The sequence below is a fragment of the Euprymna scolopes genome, chromosome 1 (assembly GCF_053919585.1).
Source record: "Euprymna scolopes isolate OS-2025 chromosome 1, ASM5391958v1, whole genome shotgun sequence".
Taxonomy (NCBI): Eukaryota; Metazoa; Mollusca; class Cephalopoda; order Sepiida; family Sepiolidae; genus Euprymna; species Euprymna scolopes.
The window spans coordinates 189,420,376-189,442,066 of record NC_136482.1 but is presented as its reverse complement, the minus strand read 5'-3'; the positions used below and the strand labels follow the sequence as shown (position 1 = coordinate 189,442,066).

General features: G+C 34.2%; 1 protein-coding gene across 1 annotated transcript in view; it reads right to left on the bottom strand.

The window, feature by feature from the left end:
* LOC145278280 (gamma-aminobutyric acid receptor alpha-like) overlaps window positions 1–21,691 on the bottom strand; it is a 1,175,437-nt gene that overhangs the window by 585,427 nt on the left and 568,319 nt on the right. The window lies entirely within an intron of this gene.

The window sequence follows — 21,691 nt, the reverse complement described above, 5'->3', positions numbered from 1 at the left end:
AAGAAACAACACAAACAAAAGACTACATTGTCACTTGCATAAAAGATATATCTCCAAGAGAATATTGTTTACCCACATTTTCGTACTAATAAAACACAAGACATCACCGAACAAAAGCCACTTAAGATAAAGTACGAATCACATAAAACAGACATGGTCAATCCGATTTCTTATAGAGACAATTTTTGACAAGTATTAGTTGACATTGGATTCGGAAGCAACCATATTGTAATCAGTAGAGCAGCATTCCAATAGTAATGTATTCTAAAGATGGGAAGCCATTTAGAAGAAGATCTTTTCCTCGGAATTAAGCCTATCTTTCGACACATAGAAATATGTAATGTTATCCAACACGTAGTAGTCTAAGTCGCAAAGTAGACAAAGAATAGAAAAGAAGGCATTTTTGTTGTACGACGACATTTTCTAATTCATCTACCACGTTTAACTTCTCGTGAAGGCTGCGACGCCTCTCGTGATCTCCAACGTCATCTACGCCTTTAACGTGATCTCAAACGTTATCTAGGCCCTTAAAGTGAGCGTATTCTCGAATGTGCTCTCTGTTTTTATAATCTTTTTTTTTTTTTTTACCGTGACGTCATTTCGCTTAGGGTGCGGTATTTGCATATAGTTGTCGGCTCTATGTTACAGATAGAAAACTAAGTTTTCGCTGTGGCAGAGAGATGAGTTCTTGCTGTGAATCTCTTACAAGAGGCACCAGAAATTTTAGTTAAGTTGAGCACCTTCCATAGAAATAACGACAGAGTAGAGAAATATTAACACCGTCTTTTATTTTAAAAAGGATTGCAAGAAGCAAGAAATCCTCCCGCAAGGCTTTAAAGCCGAAGTTGTACTCGTATATCTTTTTTAGAGTCTACTCTATTAAAAATGCAATATTCGTTAGTTTATTAACAATAAAATATTATATTTCATATATATATATATATATATATATATATATATATATATATATATATTAACAATAATATATATATATATTCGTTAGTTTATTAACAATAAAATATTATATTTTATATATATATATATATTATTAACAATATATATATATATATATATATATATATATATATATATATATATATATATATATATATATACTAGCATGAGTGCCCGGCGTTGTCCGGGTATTTTCTCAAATCTCAGTACCCTTTATATCAAATTTCGAGTCTGTAGACCAAAAATTGACAGAGTTATTGCGTATGGAAATGTACACAGACACACACAGCCACACAGACACTTTCACTTTTATAGATATATAGATAGACTAGCATGGGTGCCCGGGTGTTTGAGGTGTATGCTAAGCAAAAAAACAAAAAAAAAAACAAGCAAAAAAAAAAAAAGAACAATTTTTGAAAATTTGACCCCTATTATAACCCCTTAAAAGTTATTGTTTTGGGCTCAAATCAAGTTATTAAGTTAGATCCATACCCAATGAATCGATATCTAAAATGTCAAGTGTTTAGACCCAAAATTGTCGGAGGAGTTTGGTTGTGTTCTCAAAGGTAAAATCGTTGAACTTTGCCCCCTTAACAGCCAAATTTCTGTCCGAAAAGGGATCACATCGATTTTCTCAAATCTCAGTACCCTGTATATAAAATTTTGAGTCTGTAGACTAAAATTTGACAGACAGTACAGGATAGCAAATTTTTCATGAAGGCATAATTTACATGGGTCGTCTAAATGCCTACACGTGGTAGCTTGTCTTGTTATTTTCCATTCGACTACCGGCGAATGTTCGCTTTCTTTGAGTTCCCAGTATTTATTCGCTAGTGTTGTTTTTATACGGTGTTTTTTTTATTGTTGAATGTACTTTTGTGGTCATAGTATCGGGTTTTGAAATCTAAGGAAGTCATGCCTGCGTGATATTTATCGTTATTGTTATCTCACCCAGTGTACACTTTTATTCTTCCTCCGACCACATGCCGGCCACAGCTTACCAATTCTCGCCCATGACTTTACACGTCCATTTTCTTCGACGTCGACTTTCTTTCTGCTGTGATTTTTTGGCATCCTTTTCTCTTTTTATTGTCGTGCCAACTCGCGCACACTTCCTAATTTGTATATACGCGTTTTTCGGCTACTTCTGCTGCTGCTAATCTCTTCGCAAGGTAGCAAATCTTCGCTGCTGCTGATATTTCCCCACGCGCTCATATGCACTGTGTTGTAAAATTACTGAGTTCTATAAGATATACTTGGGGAAGGACGGCGGTTACATCAACCGAAACATTGTGAAAAGATTAGAAAAGCAGTTCGAGTAATACAAATAATATGGAAGATTCTCAGTTATTAACGGAATTATTTTAATCTCATTTCCGTAAACGCTGTCACTTAGAAATGATTTTTAATGAATGCATTTATCGCGTATCCACATGATTACTTTGATGGCCATACAAGAAGATTAAATAATCGTTTAGTTAGACATTCTGCACAGGTAACCACGATTGACATACAAATTCCCAAATTTACAAAGATTTACGCGAAGAATGACGCTATTTACATTAGCCGAAACTCAGTGAAATAGCAATCAAGACGAGAATCATCGCTTGAATAATCCAAACAATCCACATTATACATCTTAAGGTTAAAAATAATGCGGAAACACAACGTAGGTTCATTGTTTTTTATCTTTTAGGTTTCAAAACACATTTTTATTACTAATCGCGTAGATTGGATGGATGTATCATAAGAATGGATCCGTTATTTTACTATTCTTTCTTCTTTCAAATTTGCTTTGCTAATCAAATTGTTTTCTGTCTCTTTTAGTGACGAATATATTTCTCAAAACGATATATTTCTCTCATCTTCTTGCAACTTCGATTGATCGATAATTTCCTTTTTCTTTTGAATTTTCATGCTTTGATTTCAACGATTTGAATTTCTGATTCACAACTTTAATTTTGCTGACATTTTTTATTTCTATTTTTTTCTACCGATTTTCTTCGGTTTTCCTGTTGTTTAAACATCTTTTTTGTCTTCGTTTCCGATTGTTGTTTTTATTCTTTAATAGCAGAAAGACTCGGCGTTTCCCGGGATTAAATGATGATCAAAGGATTTTTCACACTCCCATATTTTTATGGTCACCGAAATCCATAAAATCGCCCAATCGATTGATTACCTGCTCTAGTTGGGGACCCATCGCGGTGCACCGGTAAAAAGCTTCACACGTTTTTCGCAGTGAATTAGTCCATAATACATTGTAGTTTACATTGCACTGTAGAGAATACACTGTTGATTTTATAAAATTATTTACATATATAATGGACGGCTTAAATTAAAGTTTACAATGCAAAAGTCAATTATTATGCTGCAAGTGTGCTCTAAAGCGAAGCATTAATTTCGAACGAGCCTCTGTCATATCAAAGAACCTAATGTTGGTTTCATATGCCTGGCCTTACTGGTTGTTCGGCGATAATAGCTTGAATTTAAGTTTACAATAAACAAGTCAAGTATGACCGGCCAATTGTGCTTTTAACAGAAACATTCATTTCGAATACGTCTTTATCACATCCAAAAACCTAATGTTGATTTTATGTGTCGGGCCTATCGGTTTGTGTGATAATAAACTTTTCGAATGCACTTGTGATGTTAGGTTGTATAAAAGTGTTTACTTTGGTCAACATCGTCAGTTTCTTCTTTCATCAGATTAAATCGATTAGTGATCATCGATATTTATCGAAAACATTCCGATGCAAAAACTATCTAAGAACACTGTCAGTGACAAAGTACCTTCGTGTGAAATTTAATAAAAATCGGCACAGTAGTTTTCGAGTCCATAGGGAACGAAATCACGCAAGCACAAACACTGATAAACATACAAAGTTTCTTTTTTATGTAATAGCAGAGATAGGAATTCTGATTTTCTTTAGCATTTTTTTGTTATAACATCTTTTTCTTGTCGTTTTTATTCCTTTTTTAGTTTCTATTTTGAATCGCTCTTTATTCTTTTTCTCTTTTTCTTTGCAGTTGTCTTACTTTTTCTGGTTATTTATTTCTTTCTGATACTTTTTTTATTCATATTTTTATCCTGCCTCTTCTTTTCAAATTCTGTTCGTCATATTGCCATCTAATCTTTCGTTTCTTTTACTTTTTTATAAATATTTTTCCTCCTTTTTTTCTGCTACTACTTCCTCTACTTGTTTAATCAATTGATTTGGCGACGAATCTTTCTTTTCTTAACGTAAAATCCAATCCAATTTTCTCTGTCGACCATTTTGTAAATTGTTTAAAGCAGAAAAAAAAATCTTCGCTTTTTTTCATACTTCATTCGAACAGATACAGCAGAGAAACCGACGAAACCACGAGAACAAATATTTTTTTTTGTAAATATTTAAACGGACTTTACGATGTCATTCCAAAACAAGCTTCACAGTCAATAAAACCAAAGTAGAAATCCAACTTCTTAAAAGTTTAACAAAACAGTTGGGCATTTTTTTTATGGAAATCGCGCCAAACACGATAAAAGCTCACTCCACGTATGAAGCTAAACTATTTCAAGGTTAAACAACTGCCAACTATAAGTGTTAGATTGAATAGATTCTGATCCCGAAAACAGAAATCCATGAATCTTTGTTAGGACCATCGCTCATAGAATATAGGGGCTAAAGAATAAAAATAAGAGAAATGAGAGTTACACAACTGCGGAAAGTAAACCCTCCTCTTTCTACTCTCCTTAAATTATATCGTGGGGTCGAATTAATATGAACCCCTTGAAAACTCGATCTAGAAATTAAAATTCGATCATGTTTCTCCGTTCTTCTCTCTTACATATTCATAATTTTCCATCCTTTTTCATTTTTATTGAACAGAAAAATCGTTCCTCTAATCGACCCGTTTCATCATTTGTCATTAAAATATGCGAAAGAAAAAGAAATGCCAAAGGAAATAAAATAAACGCTGACTTTTAAACCAAATCGTCAGTGTTTCTGTCATTAAGAACAGAAATTAAGATACGTTTATTTAAAATACGTCTTGAAAACGCTTATTTAACGAACCATACATTTTAAGAATCAGCAGCGGTGGTGAATATGCTGACTGTTGATTAGACAAAAAGCTCAACATAACATTCTTTTAATAACAGCACAAAATATATTCATTTCCTAATTTTGCGTGTAGTATAAAAACCGAAACACAATGTCTTTTTTTGTCATTTCAATTGTCGTCAAAACAATACACTTGCGTTTAACATAATCCTATCTAACCTGTTCCAGAATGAAAAGTTCTCGATAAATAGCATACGCACAGAACGACAGATACGCATAGACTAGCAAACATAGCGCCAGCATATACACACTTTTAATCGAACTCTCTCTCGCTCTCTCCTTTTCAAGTTCAGCGATACATTTTCTCATTACAGCGAAATCAAAATAATGTGCACACATTTTCATACTTATACTGTTTGTACACATATATACGTACTCAGAGCGCGCCAACATGGATACGTGTACTGAATCTTTTTTTACAAAGAAAAAAGTAAACATTTCATCTGAAACGTTCTTTCAATCTTATCACTCTTTTAATTCTTAATTATCTTAACAAATATTTAATGAAAAAATTATTATTGGCGTATATATAGGTTTCTCATTCATTCATGTCAAAATATTCTAACTTAAACATGAGCGATTAACAACTTATGCAATGTTTCTGAATATTTGAGATGAGGATTGATTATTAGTATTATTTGGATTCACCGAACTAACCTTCTCATCTTGAGTGTGATTTTCACAACGTTTCGGTCGATGTAACTTCCGACCTTCTTCAGGTGTATCTTGTCGAACTCGGAAATGTTTCTGTCGAACACAGGAATTTGGACAGAATTTCCAGCGGAACTCATTATTTACTTCACGGAGGTATCATACTTTCTGTCCAAATTCCCGAGTTCGACAGAAACATTCCCGAGTTCCGCAAGATACACCTGAGGACGGTCGGAGGTTACATCGACCGAAATGTGAAAATCACACTCAAAATGAGAACAGTAGTCCGAAGAATCCAAATAACTTATGCAATCATTTAAAATTCTATTTCGAATTTCAAACTTAAAACTGTCAAGTAAAATTTGAAACGACACGAACACATCGGATCATAGATTTCTGGGCGCATCTCCAAATAAGATTATCGCATTTAATCGGAACGTTTACTCATGTAAATACTTTTTTTTTAACTAAACCGACCAACGAACAAAGCCTTGCATAAAGATGCAGAGACATAACTAACAAAATTCATGCACGAACAAAAGGAAATCTCTGAAACGCCAGCAAATAGTGAACGTCCATCAAAAAAGAAAAATAGTAGTTGCATGACCACTGACCCCATTTTTAACAGATATTTGTTTTACTCGATAGTAAGCTGGGGATGAAAAGTATGAAATCGATATTGCGTTAATACATTCCTATTTGGCGCCTTTTCTAATTTCCAATTGCATCATATCACTAGCATTCTCACAATATCTTTTTACTATCGCACGTTATTATTATCACTAATTATTGGAAAATATATAATACGATGTTGCAGTGCGGTTTAAAGCCAGTATTTTGAGTTCATATGATAAATAGTCTTCAACTGAATTTCTCATATAGATTTTCAAAATTATTTAATCGAATTTTCATTCCAGGATGATGATAATCACCATAGAATGAATCATCTTGATCATAATTATCGTCAATAGCGACAGAAAAGTGATGGTTTGTTACGTTACCCAACACGTCGTAGTCTCAGTCGCAATTTAGACAAAGAACAGGTAAGAACTTCGATTCGCTTTTTCCACGTTGTATTTATTTCCTCATTTTTCCGCCGCGTGTGACTTGTCGTTACAACCGTGCGCCACTCACACTTCTAACGTGATCTCGAACGTCATCCACCTCTCTAACCGGATTGTTCTCAATAACTTGCTCTTTCTCCTTTTATAGTTTTTTTTCTTTACGAGTGACGTCATTTCGCTTACATTTGCATACGCACGTCCGCGCTCTGTTACAGGCTGTGCAGTTATAAAGATGCGAGCTGAAAAGCTAGGTGTCCCAATAATCCAGTTCATTCCACATAAATATTTTCACTTAGGCATATTGGCAACCTACACGTGGTCTCTTTTGTAAGTACCCGATATCGTTCTATAAAAAATTCTTAATAGAAAGATAATGAGGAAACGAACGCCAACAAAAATGGTCACCATAAATGATGATAAACAAACAAACAAACAACAGGGGCAACTATTCCTATTCGTGTCAGAGGAAGTGACAACATAGTAAAGTCAGAGGTATTCCGTCTGGACCTTTGGTTAGTGACAGTCACTCACGCTAGTGAAGTCTAACATCTAGCGGTATTATTTCCGCAACCTAATTAACAGCGTTCTGAGACAAATCAATGGGATATCGATGTCAGGATCCGTCCCCCTCTTGTCCTTTCTGTCTCCGCGTTAATGACAAGAAAGTATGTGTAATACCGAGTCGCAAATCGATGTAATGAGTACAACAACGTTTCCTCCTGTATATATAAAAACCTCCGCTCTTTTGTGTGTTTCCGGCAAAAACTTCACAGACTTCTTATTGTTAGATGTTGACGGAGCAACGTTAAAGGTGTGCTATTTGACAATTATAATGAGTATTCAAGTAAAACAGTTTTGTCAGCTAAAATATGTTTTAGAATAAAAATATTTAGAATAAATATTTATTTAATTTTTTTAGGAATGTAACTTAAAAATGCTATCATAAGAATTTAGTTGACAATTTAGAATAATGACATGTAAAAACAGCAGGTGATTATTGCAGTAACGTATATTAATACCGTCATTTGGAAGGGGGATGGTCTTTTTAAAATACATGGAAATTAGTTGAGTCAGTTGGAGTCGAGAGGAACAGACGGGTTTCAGATCATGATGGCCCCGAGTAGAGGAGTGAGAAATGGCGATAGTAAGAATCTAGGACCAGGGTTTCAGCTTTCCAATGGGGTAAACGGCTGGAATGAAACTGCTGTAAATATCAGCAAGATGAGTTGTTCGCACATCGAGTTTTACGTAAGCGTGCACTTTTACACATGTGCGTTTTTGATTTTCGAGTGATCAAGAAAACTAATCAACAAAACAAAATCTTTTTACATACGTGCGCGGCCGCTGGTCTTACTTCTCTGATTGTTGATTTCCAATGCGTGGGTCTGTGATCACTTTGTGGTTGTTGATCTTCGTTTAGCTTAAGACGATTCTACACAAACAAACACACGTATATACACACGTCATATAGATGTCTGTGATACGTATATACATCCGTGTATACACTCTCATAAAAGTTTACCACTAGAGGACACACACACATATACATATATATATATATATATATATATATATATATATATATATATATATATATTTAAAAGAGTGTAGCCATCAACAATTGTGGGTTTTTTTTAAAGGTTTTCATCATATTTTTATTTTAAAATAAAAATATGATGAAAACCTTTAAAAAAAACCCACAATTGTTGATGGCTACACTCTTTTAAATATACATTTTTTCTCTCGTTGGAACTACACAACCATCACTTTAAATATATATATATATATATATATATATATAACTCATCTGTGTTACACAGAACCCCACTATACGGCACTATGCAATCACTAAGCATCGCTTTTCTTGCTTATCGCGGGTAAACATCGGCAATCCAACAAGTTAATGAATGACTGTGACCAATGAGGAGTCCTTCACACACACTAGACTCTTCTAAAGCACAGATATTCATGAATACTATGCAAGCAAACAAAAACAGCACCGGGTGTATCAACTTGTTTACTTAATTCATTTACGCTCTGTTATATGCTTTATCTCATCTTCAGTGGGTCAAACAAAAGGTCAAGCGTTGGTTTGATCCGAATTTTGCACACTCAGGTATTTCAGCGTGGTTAACTAAGTAGTCTCTACTATTATATAAAAGGAACTTTATCTGTGCGTCTGTCTGTCTGATGATTCATTCCCTATGGACTCGAAAACGGCTGGGTCGATTTATGTGAAATCTTACGTAAATGTACTTTACGAGCCTGGCAGTGTTCTCAGATAGGTCTTGTGTCTTCAATGTCTTCGATAAGTATCGATAATAAATAAGCGAAATAATAAAACAGATAGAGGAAAGAACAGGCGATATTGACTAAACTTAACACCTAACACAGCCTAACATCACAAGTGCATTTGAGAAGTTTTATTACCACACAAAGCGGGAAAACCAACGCATAAAATCAAAAGTACGTTCTTTGATATAAAAATAGCGCGTTCGAAATAATTGTTTCTGTTTAACGCACACTTTCACAATGATACTTGGCTTCTTCATTTTAAACTTAAATCCAAGCCACTATCAACGCACGACTAGTAATGCAAGGCATAGAAAATCAATATTACGTTCTTTGATATGACAAGGGCGCGTTCGAAATGAATGTTTCTGTATAGATCACAATTAAAATATAATACTTGACTTTTGCATTGTAAACTTTAATTCAAGCTATTATATATAAAGTAATTCTATAAAATTAACAGTCATTACGAGAGGCAGTGAAGCTTCATCCAGGGGCATAGCGATGGGCCCCTAACTAGAGCAGGCACTCAATCGATTTGATCGAAAAATGGGATCTTTAATAGATTTCGATAATACAAACATGGTCATGTAAAAGATTCGTTGATCATCATTCAATCCCGGGAAACGTCGAGCCATCCTGCTAGTTCGTTATAACTGCAACAGAACCAGCTTGAATTTCGATTTTACAATCATTATTCATCCTAACTTATGTTTATCTCTATAATTATTAAATCAAATTCTATATTTAATAAAAAAATATTTTTAAATTATTTTTACGCGCATAAAAATTATCCATGAACAGGTGTTAGGTAGTATCACCCGTTATTAGCGTGGCTACACTTTTTGGCGAGCAATCGAGCTCACAACTACACGATCTAGAATTCAGATTCTATACTAAATAGCCATGCTGATAATGGTTGATACCCTAAACCACGTATCCCTTGATAACTTTTATGCGCGTAAAAATATTTTTAAAATATTTAAGTAAGATAAATACTTAAATATGAAATAAATAAATATAATTTAAAAATGAATTAAAAATACATTGGGGGTGACACAAGAAAAAAAAGGGGAGTAAATCCCTTCACTACTTAGCGAAAATTAATTACAAACAAACAACGTTTCAAAACTGCTTAGAAAATTAATAACACAAATTAAATTCAAATACTGTCCATTTTTGAAGAGATGTGAAAGGGAAACTACCTTTTAAGATCGTATAATAATCTGCCGCTATTTGTTTAATATTAATTTCGCGTGTAATGCGGAGAAGCCAGTAACTGTTGAAGATTAGTTCAATTTAATGTTTGAAATACGCCGCCACAGGATTGACCACTTGTATCCGTAGAAATTAAGTACTAATACGAAAACATAATTTCCACTCAAGTTAATCACCATATATATTTTGTGTTTAAATTATGAGCTAGCTCTGGAATAACGCATTTTTATGCGTGTATCGACTAGAATTTCCAGAGCAATTTAAGACTTAAGTAAATATAATTGATTAACACGCATATATTATTTTTTATTATTTTAAATATCTACATAAAATGTTAGGGACTTATTTTCAGTATATACTTAGACAGTGCTAAATGCGTCAGTAAATTTTGAAAAATATATGCCAATTTAGTCAGACAGATTCTTCTGCGTTTCATCCTCCTGATTATTCGTCAGGTTATCACATAAAATTGATGTTTCTTTGTGTTTTTATATATTCCCATGATATTGGCTTTGTTAGTCAGTCAATCAGATTCTTTGTTACACACACGCACATTTATCACAGCGAATATGCGCGCGTTTATCAGGCAGAGGGTTCCTTGATATCCAAATCTGTACCTGATAAACGTGTATGGCAGATTGAAAAAAAACTATACTTAATTATTACGTTTCTGAATTTTAAAGATGTGAAATCGATTTGGATTATTCAAACCACATTTGGAATCTTGTTCTCGAAATGTTTTGATCGATGTTACCTCTGATCTTATTAAAGCGTATTACATCAAATTGAACCCTTTTTTAATCCACGTTCTTGTTCCGTCAAACATGAGCGTCTAAAATCTTAAGAAATTCGCAATTGTATTCTAAATATCGCCCGCACTGAGAATTGAACCTTTAACAAGGACTCGTGGTGTGACAGATTAAGTACTCAGTAAAATTCAGTTCTAGGTGACACTCTTCCGTAGCTTGAAGGTTAAATATATAATGCAGACGATACTAAGAATACAATAGAATTGCTTAAAACTTCTAAGCATGTCGTATCTAAGAAATGAAAGTATGCTACTACATTGGATTAAGTAAAGTTTTTTTTTCAAAATTCCGTGCATATTCTCGAGTTAGAAAGATTCACAAATTCAACAAGATATACATGAAAAAAACATTGTGAGAAAACACTCAAGATAGGAACAGTAGTTCGAATAATACAAATAATAATACTATTCCAAACTTAAGTACGAAAGACGAATAGGGCAACACAAGCGAAACAAGATGACTCAATCTTAAGATGCGACAACCTGATCTGTGCGACTAGCGATGAAAATTCTATTTTGAATTTACTTTTGACGAAACAAACGGACAGAGTAAAAAAGTCACAGCGCTCGTTGCCAAGTCGATCTTAATGAATTATTTGAATTCCTTATATAGGTGGTTATATTAATCGACATTTATGTTGATGATTTGTCTTTGATAGTGAATGAATGAAATTCAAATGATTTTAAATAAAAAAGCAGTCTTTAACCCAGTGGTGTTCAACCATTTTTACATGGCGGTACGCCATTGAGCTCTTTAAATTTTCACGGAACGCCTATCACAAAAAGTGAATATTTTCTACTCATTAAGACTTTTGCAATTAAATAATAAAAACTAAGAAACAAAACATACTTGCTTCCATTATGTTTCACTCTTGTTAAACAATGAATATCTCTATAAAGATGGCCGTGTGTAAAGCAAGGGTTGGAAAATCCAAACCACACATCAATTAAACTGATGTCGCATAAATCCAGTGGCAAAATTCAAATGTGGCTGGGAATAAAGCCGGGATAAACAGAAAAAAATATATATGGTATAGAATAATAATGGTGAATGACAGTGGGACAGTTGTGCCTGGTGTTTTATTTTAACTACTACTGCAATATATGGGCGAATGTGAGAGATATAGGTAAGAAAACCCGGGTTCACATAGGTACGAAGTTGAGAACTGCAGCAGGATTTTTACTTCGATAACAGAAATACAAGATCCGTCTAATCGCAGTTGTGCATATTTCAATTTGAGCCCAGGATTACTGGAAAGGCTTGCTAATACTTCCGATTCACGTAACTCAACATTAGAAAAATTGATAATCGATAAATCTAGGGAAAGATTGTGAATCCAACCTAATTCTCCAATGCTGATTGAGAGAAAATATTCTTCAATTTTATTTTCTAAACATATTAAATGCTCACTAGTAATGGGAATCATTTCGGTAAAGCAGGTTTTGCGAAATGACGGAAACATATTCGAATCGTTTACCGTCATTCTTTGTTTCCATATTGTAATATTTTTTTATTTGTTGAGATTGTCGGACTGACTTCCTCATCTTGGTTTTTATAGTCACAACGTGTCGGCCGTTTTGCCCTCCGGCCTTCATCAGCTGTTTTGTATCGAACTGGGGAACCGTTTGTTAGGAGTCTCGAACCCAACCCTTTATTATTATTACGGGGGTACCGTGTTCGGACTCCAGCTAGGCTCTCTGACATAGTTGCTGATTCTCTGTTTGGAAAAAAACAGAGAATCAGCAACTATGTCAATTGGGCATTTTCGGACGCGGTTATTGTTTCGTTGAATAGTTGACTTTGCGTTGCATTTTATTCAACAACAATATTTTTAATTCATGCCGATTTTGCATTCATTATTCCACAGCCAATTCTCTATGAATATTGTATCGTACCTAATATATAGTAGTGATTAAAAAAAATTAAAACAATGACCCGAGAGCCAAACCACTTCAAGGTATGGATAAATTTGCACATGCGCAAAAGTAATACAAATATGTCGGCAAGTTGAAATGAACAGTTTGCATTTAGACTTGCCAACATATTTCCGTACACGTTATTTATCCATTCAAACTTTATTCATTATAAACGATCTTTACTGTATGATCACTGAATCTTGTTAATTTCAATGTTATATGACCAGTAGTTTAACAGTTTAGCCGTTAAATATTTTCGCACAGACAAACAAACATACATGTATCTGCTTTTTAATTTATATAGACTAAAAGTTTCTAAAGTCGAGAGTAAAATTATTATTTCATACGTGAGGTTGAATTAAATCACTTGCTTTAAAATAAAAGTAAACATTATTTTTTCTGATGCATCCAAAACCGGCGATGATTCCCGTGCCTAAAGATGGCAGAAAAATGCCAAAAGAAAATGTAAGAAAAGTTATGGAATATGAACGACAAAAAACTGACTAAAGGAACCATAACATTTCTATTTAATTAACTCGCTAATCAATAAAGTAATTAAAACACAATTAGTTTCTTACGAAGAGACCGAATCCCGCGTTTTTAATTAATTTTCATATCCGTCCTAATCATGTAAAATGAAATGGTTTTCAAAAAAAAAAAATATCTAAGACTCAGCAAACAATGATGTACAAAAAGAAAAGCACTGTGGCGCGAAAATAATGATGTTCAATTTAATCATGTATACTATTAATAAAATTCTAAATGTTTATTAATTTTTTAATGTGTGTGTGCGTATATACCAATAAAACTTTCGAACGGATGCACCGAATTGAAAAATTCTATTTTTCCTTGAAAGGTGTGAGTCCCTAGATTGTCCTTATCTATATATGGTTCGTAACGAACAACGCCGAGTAATACAAAAAGCCCGAAATAAGGGTTTTAAGGCCGTTTCCTTAAGTTGTCAAAAAAGTTATCTGCCCATGTCAACGGAATTTAGCCCTGTATATATACAGTTGCGGTAACATCGTTCGACATACGGACAGGACTTGCAATGGGTAACGTGTCTGATACGGATCAGAAGATTCCAGGTTCGAATCCTGGCAACTTCGTAACAATTTTCACCATCATTTTATCCAACCTTTAGTCATTATCCTTACCATTAGTTAGGTAAGTTTTTTTTTCAGTGATTTTTTTGTGCATATGGGAATTTCCCATACTCCGAGTTCACCGGGCAAGCGTTGATAGTAAGACGATGTTGAGTGTACTCGATTTTGTGTTTGACTCGACGTTGTGTGTGCCGACGTTATATCTGAGGAAATTTTTTCGTGCAATTTTCGATTAAGTGTGTCAACCTATTTCTACACAAGGTGCTGTCATTCAATCGGTCACAACGTCAGTATTTCATTTCCCTACTAAGGAGAGTAAAGTTAGACACAAGGTTGGTTTTATATGGGATGAAGCAGCCCCCCCACCCCTTTAATAAAAAGAGGCTCTCTTCATAGAACTAAAATAAAAAAAATGCTCACCTTATGGACGTATTTTTTCTGAAAGAATAAGAAGCGGCATGTACACTTGGTAGGTTGAATTGGCTTCTCCCGAAAAAAGAAATATCAAGAAAATATGAAATTCACAAGCGATCCCTAGTCACATGTATATTCCTATCAAGGGAGATAACGATGTTAGGTTTTTACAGTTCTTTCATGTGTGTATCCAAATCCTCCCTCATACAGCGCTTGGTATTCTAAAATGGTCACCCATCTGCTACTAGATAGACTCAACATTGTTTAACCGTTGAGCTTACGAGAACGAGTGTGACAACGTAATTATTCCGTGTTTACACCACCTACCGTGGACAAACCAACTACTACGAGAATAGTTGCGAAAGTAAAGCCTCCCATTTTTTTTTACTCAAAAACTTTAAGATCTACGAAGACGGGAGTAGTAACATTAAAACGAATGGCTTATTTTACCCCATTTTTCCATATAGCCATCACCATTCCCAATGAAATTTTGCCATGAATTCAATGCCACATCTTTTATTTTGACACACGTCCATGGCAGGGGTTGTATAAAGGCTCACACCGTCAATATCCACAACAGAAAGACAAATCTTTTAGGTCAAAGATGAGTACCTTTAGTCATCAGAAGAATACACTTTTCAATGCCTTCTGGTCTATTCGGGTGGGATAAAAAATAGGAGGCATTACTTTTGCGACGCCTCTTATACAATTTTATCTCATCCTAATATGCGTCTGTTCTGCTTGCATTTCAGATACATTTACCGCGGTAAATGCATTGATAAGAATGGACGTATCTTATCTCAGATATGTCTAGGTATCTCTTCCTGTCGGTATGTTTGTATCTCTTTTGCTGTGCGCAATTAGATTTGTCTAATAATATAAAGGTAATCGAACTTCTGTCCGTGCATCAATCAAATTCACGTTAGTTTGAAGTAGCATTTCCATTTGTCTGTCACGCCTTCTTTTGAAATACTATTTCCATCGCCTGAAGCACATATTTAATTAAGACATCTTAAATATCTCTTCGTGTTTATTATTAAAGAATTGCTGTCATTCTGGACTTTCGAATCAAGAAACGAGAATCACGCACTGACTAATAATCATTTCGTTATACTTCATTGGAATTAGTCAGGAAATCAAGCATTTTTCACATGACTCAGATTCGAACTTAAAATCTAATATATAAAACCATAAACAGGAACAATAACTGAGCACTTTCGATTAAAAACAAAGCAAAACAACACAAACTGTTGCATTACACAATTATCGTCAGAAGTCCTACTAGAAATTATTTGTGTTTTGATTTTTAGATGTTTTTCATTCATCGTACCAGCTTTTACTTTTGGAAAGACTCGAATATTAAACATTATTGAAGAGATCTAAACATTATATACTATTATGTAATAATTTATAATTGTATATGCAATACGGTATAATCACGTTCACACACCGGTCCCCGCTGGATCACGCAAGTTAAGCAACGTTGAACCTGGTCAATACTAAATGGGTGACCATTTGGAACTTCCAGGTGCTGTATATTCTCTCTGTTTATCTCGGCATTGTTTCCAGTCGTCTTCGACTTCCCCTTGCAACTGGACTCAGTGCCGATTCAGGAGAGGTGTGGTTGCGGATTACGCAAGACTTGCCTAACAATTACACGCGTAGATTCCTCTACAGGGGGCATCCTTTGTCTTTATAGACTGAACGAAGCCATAGATATTATTGTTGGTTGTTATTGTTTTACGTTATATATACTCTTTCAGCTTATTTAATGCCGAATCCAATGATTTTGAAGAATATTTTTTTAATAGAGTATATTTGTTTTGTTTTTTTAAGTCGGTTTCTATTTAACCCATAGTTAGGACCCTAATAGGTACTACCAGTCCGGGTCAGAGTGGACCTAGGAGCATTGGCTCCACACTACCCAAAGTCAGCAAGCTGGAGCCTCGCTATCGTATATAGTTTAAGATCATATCCAGGACCCGATATTATTGTATAATATGCTAACATTTACTCAACGGGTTCTAGGAAATCTAATTTTCAAATCGCAGAACTTCGATGTTGTTTATCGGACCATTTTAATTACGTTTACTTTATATGAGTTACAGCATTCCAAACAATAACTACTAGCAAAAATGGCAAAATATTATTTCAAGAATGTATTAGTTTGTTGCATAAGTTCTCGGCGTTTTTTTTTATTTTTATTTTTTTATGAAAATCCAAGAATTTTAACAGAAAAATTAAGTTTGTGTGTGACCCAAACTCCAATTTATGTGTAAATCCCATCGTCTGAAGCTGGAAATTGTCGCAAAACCACACTTCATCTTTTCACCGAATTCTGTACATTTCTGATGGGCATATTCCTTCAAACGAACCCTGAGTTGGTCTTCATCTATCTTGATTGGTCTGCCGGAACGAGGAGTGTCATTGAGGTCAACATTACCGTGTTAGAATCTGGTAAACCAATTTCGAACAGTTTTCTCAGCTATGGCGTTTTCTCCATATACGGCACAAATATCCTTGATCACTTCACTGGCTTTTTGATCTCGGTTAAAGGTGACAAGAAGAAGGTGTCGAAAATATGATTTTTTTATCTACTTGAAAATCTATTTGATGGTTATAAAAAACGAGAAAAATCATATGAGCAAAAAAACGATGACCATTATTTTGTAGAACAGAATACGTGCTTTCTAATGATATTTAATACTTTGACAAATATTAAAACATGTTTTAGAACAAAATTCTTTTATTAAACGGCAGGAACTTATGAAACAAACTGATGACAACAAACAATAAATAAGGTAATAAAAATTATCTAGAAGAATTAGGGAATGCAAACAAGAATTGATTAATAAACGACCTTTTCTGAAACCAACATGCAATTCTTAGGAATTTTCATTGGATATATTGGTGGTTTTGCAGGCCGGAGAAGTATCAATATATTTCTATGTATGATAGCATTGGCGCTCAGTAGGTCAAGCTAGTTCACGTTGATCGCCGATGTGGTGCTTCATAAACATTCCAAAATTGTTGCGACAGTTATGTGCGGTGGGGCTGATTGCTTATCACTATATTTGTCTTCATGCCGTTAAAAGGTTAAAAAAAATCAACAAAAAATAAATTAACTACGATAAATATATCTTTTATATCTTAATTCGAGCTAATATCCCTTCTACAACATCAGTTGAAAGTTATAAAATGATAGAGCTATGTAATTTCTCGGATGAATATTCTGTTTACAGAAACCAAAAGCTTCTTTCCCAGAACTGACCGGAACACTGCTCCGCTGGCCTGCTTCCATGTTGAATAAAACATAGTAGCCTTACAATCCACTGTAAAAAAGTTCTTGCTGAGTTGTTCCCATATATAATCAAATTCTATCCAATTTAAATTATTAATGATTATTACAACCTTACATTCATTAACCCTTATCCTCGAGTGACCCTCGGGCCTTGATAATTGATGACTCCCTAGTAAAAGAAAAAACATAGTTTACGGTCGTCATTTCGTATTATCGACTTAGATTGTGATTTGGATTCTGATAATACAGTATCAAATGGATCGTCTAACTTCACTTCTAAATATACATTGCTCCATTTGTGACACACATTATTCATTAATCATTTTTAATCCTCTCATAATCTTAGCAAATTAAATCAAACCAGAAATTATGCCATTAGATACGTCCATTTAATCTACGCGTTGATCGACAACGTTCTTTTTTACTGAGGTATCACCACATTGAAGGTTAAAAGGCTACTCGAAGATAAGGGTAAATTAGTGGGCAGAGTTTGATGATTTAAGAGAGCGGCTCATTAAAATTTATTTACATTAGACTTGAAAACAACCATATTGCAGTCAGCTGGGAATCAACCCCGCGGTATTTTGTTACACAGACGGGCAGTTCTAGGCGAGAAACTTTGTTCATACAAGTTTCGTTTAATTTTCAGTAGAGACAAAGCAAGAGAGAAGTGGAAAGTAGCGACAGCAGGTGTTGCTACACGAACTTTTGAAGTAAATATTTTGCAGGCGGATGCATAGGTCGAGCACCTGCTATAAAAATACAGTAAGTTATAGAAAGACTATCAACGTCTGTTCTGTGAGAAAGAGGTACTATGAATGGAAAAACTACATAACACAGTAGATTTCCAAGATCGGTTTTGTACGCAAAAAAAAAAGAAAGAAAGTTGCTTTAAATATGTACGCGAGTGATATACTGCGTGACAAGGGATCGCCGGCACATATACAAAGTACTGGTTGAAACTTAACCACGACAAAGAGACAAACAAACATAGTTTCCTAAGGAAATAAAAAGTAGCACACCTATGATAATTGAGCGTAATTGACGTTTTAACATTTTATAAGTTTATACGAGATTCGTTATAACAATAAAGCAACCTGTTTCTTTTACTAAAAAAGTTAATTTATTCTTCTACATAGTCACCAGCATTCTCAATTTACTTTTGCGATCGTTCATCGCGAGCAAAACTACATTAAAAATGGTTGCTACTATGCGTCGGGTGAGAGCTTTGTCATACGAGGGTCGTTCCAAATTAAAGCTTCCTATTTTTTAAAAACATAATAGCTAAAGGTCCTGGATATGATCTTAAACTATATCCGATGGTGAGACCCTTGGGGAGTGTGGAGCCACCCTTTAATTGCCATTGCTCCCAGGTCCATTCTGACCCGAAGTAGTAGTACCTGTTAGGGTCCCAACTATGGGTTAAATGGAAACCAACTTAAAATCAAATATACTCTATTAAAAAATTGTTCTTCAAAGTCACTGGATTCGGCATTAAATAACCCAAAATGGTTGATATGCCATAAAACAACCAACCAACCAACCAACCAACCAACCAACCAACTATAATAGCTAAAAAGCTACGAAGACGGGAGTAGTGCCACTCAATACGAGCGATCTTTTGTGCTCTAGAATATATCATTCCTCATAGTCACCAACATTCTCAATGCCCTTTATTAGGAATTCAATGACGCATCTTTTCTCTACATCCATGATAGGGGTTGCTTTCTTAGATTTCTACACAATGAATATCTGAAGCAGATAAGATTTGCTGATCCTGAATGCATAAATTCAGTCACGATAAACAATGCAATTTGCAATTCCATCCAATCCTGTCGCACGGAATACAAAATTAGCAGACATTACTTTTGTAATACCCTTTCGTATATACATTGTTATTATACTACATAATTAAAATGTAAAACATTACACTACAAAAGCTAAACATGTAACCTAATACCAATTATATAGGTTACAGTTTTTACAGAACTGTTTTCGATAATTGAAGTTTAAAACTAAAGAAAATGTTAGATTATAAGATGTCACTCTCATTACTTTATATGTTTTATATATTGACTGTCATCAATTCAACTAGGTTGAAATAATGGTAATTATATATGTAATATATAGGGCTATAACAACAGCATATTTTTCCTTATTTTGATTCTCAAGTATATATCAATTGATATCTTATATGTTGTTATGCAGAGTTTTGTGGTGCTCGGTTGATTAACTGTGTCTAACAAAGATATATACTCGAGTGTCAAAACAATGAAAATAATATGCTGTTGTCATAGCTCTAGTAATGTATTTAAAATCGTGCAAGAAGGCGAAGTTGATATCTTTCTTGCAGATTTAACAGGTTACATTATAGTGGGGCAAGTTATCTCAATATTCCGTAAGTATCTTCCAATTAGTGATACAAGCACCAAATGAAAGATCGTTTCAGCAGTCTGCCCCACTATTAGACATAACCGTGGGTACGGAAGTGAAGAATGTGCGAGCCGGATAAGAAATGACGTCATATAAAAAGAAAAAATAGAATTGCTAAGTAAGAAAAGTTTACCATGATGAGTCGACTTGTATGAACATATGTATGGAAATGTTTCTTAAGAAAGAATAAGTAAACGTATCATTTTTCTCTCCCGTTAATGTGTTGACTAATATTACAGCTAAAAAAAAAACGAACTGTTTATATAAAAGTTTATTTGGACTTGATTGTTACTCATTTCAGTTTCAGAGTTGAGTTTTATTTCAGCTGGAAAAAAACATTTTTTTAATGAGTGTAATATTTTATCGTCAATAATATTTCAACAACGTAACGTTTTTAGTACACACGAAACGAATACGATAGGTAAAGTATGATACATACAAAATATATTAAACTGCTTTCAGTTCGTTTCGATCCCACTCTCTATATAAGATGCATCATTCTTCTAAACTGGTAAACAAAAAACGTGTATGCGGGTTCGTTTTATAATGCAATACAACGGCGCATAATAACCGTACAAAATATATTTATTTACCCTGACTCAAATATCAAATAGTTTAGTGTTTTAGTATTTCTTTCTGGTTTCCAAATTAAGAAAGGATTAAATGAATGTTCTTGGTGAAAGTGTTCCGTATGATAGTTAATCATATCTTGTTATTTGGTTTGTCTTGAAAGGAAAAAAAAAGGTCTTTTCTATGCATATGCGTGTTGGAATCGATGAATATGAGTAAATTGTTGAATTGTTGTTGGAAGAAGTTCGGAAGATCCAAATGTAAGTTTAGACAGTTATACATCAAGGCGATGTTTGATTAATCGGTTTCGCGTTCCTAACTTCCCGAACTTACATTTTGAACTTTCTATTTTCTTTTAAACGTTTTCTATTCCATGGTCTTTGATTTGATTGGCCGAAAGAAAATTTTGAAAGAATTCTTTGTTTTGGATAACTCACTGATTCTGATAAAATAAAAATAAACAAAGGAAGAAGGACAGAGAGGAATATAAAGAAAGAGGGGGTAAACTCTGGTGAAACCAGGAGAAATATTTTGATCATTGTTTTACCGTCATTGGAGAGAACTCGAATGCCTACTGGAGAGAGCTTGAATGCCTACTAGAGATTATCCTCGAGTGTCTAATATCTCTCTGTACAGGGGTTTGTCAGAAAACCTGGCATGATGATATATTCCTCTACAAGTAAACCATGATCAAATATTCAAAATCGCATAGTATTTGCAGTCCAAAGATATCCTTTCTATGGTTAATCCATATAAGCTTTTACGAGGAATGGTGCACCTTTTCCAAGTGATATAACCACAAATAAGAGCACGAAGCTGGATACTCCACCAGACTAGATAAATTATTGTGCTAAAATCAC